Consider the following 5,637-nt stretch of genomic DNA (forward strand, 5'->3'; position numbering starts at 1 on the left):
ACTCAATCTCACCAGCAAATTCTGAAATGGTTGGGATCAACTGTGCTCATGTTTGGTTCCTCTAGCCTATGTCTGCCTGTGTGCCATTCTACATCTTTGGAGTATCTTGTAGATACATATGAAAGCCATCATGCTACTCTTTTCCCATAATTCACTAGATTGAGGGTTGTAAATGAAAAATCCAAAAGGGGCCAGCAGACAAGAAAAATGAGTGAAGTGGGTGGCTTCAGCATTCTGAAAGTCCATAGATTTTCAGTTGTTTAATTGGCACTGGGTCAAAGCTGGGGAGGACTAAGGGAATGTTAAGGATCGTATTAACCAGAGTGGATATTCTATCTCAAGGAGCTGCTCGGTCAGCTGCTCGGTCACATGAACAACTGTGCCCCAGGACACAGGCTGTGGAGATAAGCGGGTGAAATCCAGCCCGTTCTCTCCTCACCCAGCTGTGAGCCCACTAGCCTCCAGCAGCCTGGAGGAACACCTTTTTTCTAGTTTGTGCAGAGTTTCAGTATAGACAGAGAGCAGCCCTGGCTCCAGTTTATTGTTGCCAGGCTAGAATATAGGCTCAGTGCTTCCAAGTCTTCAGATTTTTGACACAAAGCTGGAAATCTGCATCGTTAGGCAGAATCTCTTAATTTTTAAATGGTACTTTCAATGTTGAAAAGCCCTCCACAGGATAGTGTATCCACGTCAATAGGCTCTGTCTCCAAAATATGTGAGTCCTGTGTGATGGGAACAGGGGAGGTGTCACCGCACCAAGGTCCAAGCTTGCAGTCAGAAAGTCACCGGGGAGAGGGTGTGAATAGCCCCTGCCTCCTAGACAGTTTCCAAATTAGTCACATTAGCCCAGTGTTGCAATGAAGCAGTGCCCGGTTAGCCCTAGCCCAACCGTCAAGGCAACCCCTTTTGAATGAGTATGAGTTGTTAAAATGGCTGCAGACTACTAGCTGTGTTGCCCTGGGAAAGTCATTTGATTTTTCCAGACATTTGTTTCAGCAGATTCTTACAATGATGAAACGAGATAAAGTTGTGAGATGCCTGGCACGTGACTGTCGTTCAGCTCGTGGCAGCAGCTATCATTTTCAAGACTTGGCTGTGAGTGTGTGCTGGTACCCTCTTCACAAGGAAGGGTTGCATCCTTATTCTTGTCACAACCAAATTCCCCCTTTGAGAAACAAAGCCTAATAACTCTACTCATAATCATTACAGCATACGACAGCGGGGTTCAAAACCCGTCATCACCACCTGCTATTTACAAGCCTAATATAAATAGTTATATTTAATCACATGAAAGGAACTTAGAGATGATTTAAGGCACTACTTCAATTTCCTCATTTGCCAGGTGACAAAACAAAGGCAGAGAAAGTGAGAGTGAGACAGAAAGGGAGAGAGAAATATTCATCTATAGTCACATAGTGAAATATTAAGAGAGCATGAAATGCAGTTTATATTTGTGTTATTGTTTTGATTTTGAGCTTGAAAGAATTTTATGCTTTTAATTGAAACTTTGAGCATTGTAGATATTATTTCAAACAACATTAAGTAGTAAATGTGTCCTTGATTGATTTGGCAATGAGATACCAATTTTCCAGGCTGAACTAAAATGTAAAAATAAAAACTACATTGCTCAAGCCACCCCCCCACCATTCTCCACCATGTCTTTGAAGGGAATAGATTGTATTAGAAACGTCTTGCACTGAGAGGCAACAAAAGCTGTATTTAATGTTTTGAAGTGTAGGGTTTGCGTTGATGTCTTTCGGGGGGATCCTGGGGTGCATGTGCTGGAACTTTCCACACAGAGATGTGAGGATGAGATGACCAGTGTATGGTGCCTCCCCAGGGCTCAATGAATAGTAGCTTTGATTCTCCTCCTTTTCATGCCCACATACTCTGCCCTATGCCCCATTCCCGGCCAGAAAAGACACATGGACTCAATGCTTCCACTCTGCACATTTTGGGGCCACATCAGTGTATTTTATTTTGTAAAGAACTGGAAACTAGCTCAGGACTTGTCACCTTGAGCATACTCAGTAAAATTTTGAATTTAAGTAACTGATATTGTGCTGCATTCAATGGTAAGACTTTACACTGTGCTCGGAGCACACATTCTTATACACATTTGTTTTTGCCGTGTTTATATCCACCATATGCTAAACAGGACTGAAGGCTATTCAAACCAAGAATATAAATATTATTCCAAAGAAACTTAAGTTGTAGTTGTTGTTTAAAGAGAAGACCAGAAAAAACTACTCTGTATTCAGGGGCTAACTGCTTCCTTGAATTCTGAGGACTGGTGTATTCATTTGTCTTCTCTCAGGTGGCAGCGCACATGATGCATGATGGTTCAAAAGAGGAAATCATGGTCTGGAATCAGTGGAGTCAGGTCAACCGTGAGAAAGTCAAAGCTCTCTGGGTCTCCTCTGGTACAATGAGGGGGAGTGTCCTCAGATCAGAGATTTCTCTGATGGCTTGTTTTCAATGTTGTTTTTGTTTTCTTCTAGATAACAGAAATTTCAGGACCAGCCTCACCTTGACCAGGATGTATTCCTGTGCAGTCTCCATCACTGAGAGCAATGAGGATACATTTTTGTTGATGGGGCTTCTTCAATAAAGAGAGTCCAGAGGCAACCTTCCCAGTGAAGCCAGGTGGAAGCATGCTGATGGGTGACACATGTTTTGTGGATGGTTTGCTGGCAGAGAGAGCTGATGACTGGGGGCCAGGTGCCATATCTGATATTGGGACACCCCACTGTTGTTTAGTTGCTAAGCTGTGTCTGACTCTTTTGCAATCCTATGGACTATAGCCTACCAGGCTCCTCTGTCCATGGCATTTTCCAGGCAAGAAAACTAGAGTGGGTTGCCATTTCCTTCCCCAGGGGATCTTTCTGACCCAGGGATCGAACCCACATCTTCTGCATTGGCAGGCAGATGCTTTAGCACTGAGCCACCATGGAAGCCCGTAACACTCCATAAACTCCCTCAAAAAACACAGATGCGACCACTAAACTGACTGATTTACCCTGCATTGATCAAAACTAAGTTTTTCTGCCTCAGAATTGAAATGAACTACATGTAGATTAAGTTCCACTAAAGGAAAGTTGCATTTCTGTGCTCCTGAACTTGTGAACTGAATTTATACTAGATATATACATGTAGATAGGTATAACCTTATTTTTTTATGTTTTTAAAATGATACATCCTCACTATAAATATGTTGCTTGCCTTCACTGTCATCACCTGTCTCTTGAAAAAAAAATTACTTCACACTTATATAGAATTTTATTAGTTAAAAGGTATTTTTAAGTAATAAAGAAGTTACTCATTAGTAATAAATTTACCCAGTTCTCATGACAACTTTGTTAGGTAGAAATCTAGCCCCATATTACAGATGAGAAAATCGAAGCTTATGAAGCAATGTAAAATGCCCTGGGATCACCAAGTACAAATGTGCATGGTCAGAAATTGAATTCCAGTCTTCCAACTCCAGTGAATCCTTCTTTTGTTTTTAATTTTTCTTTCCTTGAGCTGAGTTGTGCTGTTTATTATAGCTTTTGTGTGTGTTTGTGTGTGAAATAGCCTCTTGTCTGTTTTGCAGGGCAGATTATTTATGCTTTAGTAAATATAAGAAAATAGATAAGAACCTTGAGGTCAATGGAAAGGATCCCAAACATCATCATCTTTGTACCGAAACTTCCCAAAATCTGAAGTTTTTTTCTCCTCTCAAATGACTGATACATAACAATTCTATAAGATTTACTTCCATAATATTATCCCACTGCACTTTTTACTCATTTACTGAAGACATTTTGCACATTTCTCCTCCTCAAGAGCCCATTTACTAAGGGATATTAGGTAACAAGAGGATTGATGAGAAGTTGAAAGACCATTTCTGGGTCAATGAGCAGAGATCAGGAGATACCATTTTTTTCTAGTTAGGAATTTTAAACTCACTCATGTCCCCAGTCCAAGTGGAAAAGCCTCATGTTTATATCTGAGCCAGGTGACATTTCATTCATTCATTTATTTCTTCACATAAAATGCATTTATTGAACACTTACTTTTGCTAGGCACCATTTTGATGTAGGGCATTTAAAGGCAAATAGAGCATTAACCCTGTCTTTACAGAGTTAATATTTAGTGACCAAAAAAAAAAAAATCAAAATATAATTGCATTATAGATGTGGTAATGGAAGTTGACTATCTGCACCAGGGATCTGAATTTGAATTTATGTCAACTATTTCCATCATTTTTATGGTCACAAGCAGCCTCAGTTGCATGAACAGAGAGTTAGTATTCACCTGAACAGATGGAAGGGTCTTCATCAAGAAGATATAGCTGAACCAGGCCTTTCGAATTTTTCATTTGAGAGACAGCATATTGAGGGACTTGCCTTTTCTGGGGGCAAATGTCAAGGGGTGACCCAGTGCTAGTTTCTCCAGAGTTTTTGTTTATGTGTTTAGTTAAGACTGGCTTCCTGCTTTTGGAAGCAACGGATGCGAAATATGGAAGGAATGATCAAGACACTTGCAATGGAATTTCAGCTGACCACTGAAACATTTACACAGTGAAATGCTAAACATCAAACATGTTTTAACCTCAGGACCCTTAATATCAGGGACATAGACTGGCTGGATTTCCTTGGTGGCACAGAAGGTAAGGAATCTACCTGTAATGCAGGAGACCTGGGTTTGATCCTTGGAAAGAGGCCCTGGAGAAAAAAATGGCTACCCACTCCAGTATTCTTGCCTGGAGTATCCCATGGACAGAGGCAGGCTACAGTCCATGGGGTCGAAAACAGTTGGACACGACTGAAATGACTAACACTTTCAGACTGGCTGGGTAAAGCGTCTCAAAAATCCAGTGCAGTCTTCTCCTTAAGAATAATCACATTTTTCTGGTTGGTATTAAATAGAGGATGATATCTTTCACATCAAGGAACAATTAGAAGCTATAATCAGGTAAAAATAAGTAGAGAGAACATGTCTGGACATTGCCCATATCCTTATTACGTCAGAGGATACCATCTTCTGAATGCTTACCATGAGTCAAGTGCATATACGTAGACCCTGGTCTGTCTGTGATGATCATCTACAGGCTTATCCCTAAGGCTTTGCCACTTTCACACATCTGAAGAACATTGGTGTTACCTGGTCACAATTACTCATAATCAAGCAAAAGACTAATGCCTGACATTTATGCGACATCAATGTTACTCCAACTCTATGGCACACCTAGTGTGCATCAGTGGAGTGGCCTGACAACTGAGACCACTGGCCATGCTTTTTAATTGTCATCATGGACTCTTGGCCTTATTATTCTCACAGATAGGACTAAAAATAGATAAGCCTTCAGTCATCCCAAATTCCAGGTCCTGGACACACACCAGAGTTTAAATTGTGTGCAACATAATTCCCATCAAAATCTTAGCTGAGAAAACTAAAATCTGCTAGCACCTAAGAAAGCTGCTTCTCTTTGCCCTTTTTTAGTCACTACCAAAGATAAAAACAATCTTGATTTGTATCATAATAAGATTTGCCTATTATTGAAATTTATGTAAATGGAAACAAATGAACAAAAAACTTAGCTGAGAAAAATGGTATTCATGAAAGAAGAGGCATAGTCTTCCTCTAACCTTC

The sequence above is a fragment of the Cervus elaphus genome, chromosome 1, assembly GCF_910594005.1.
Source record: "Cervus elaphus chromosome 1, mCerEla1.1, whole genome shotgun sequence".
NCBI classification, from domain to species: Eukaryota; Metazoa; Chordata; class Mammalia; order Artiodactyla; family Cervidae; genus Cervus; species Cervus elaphus.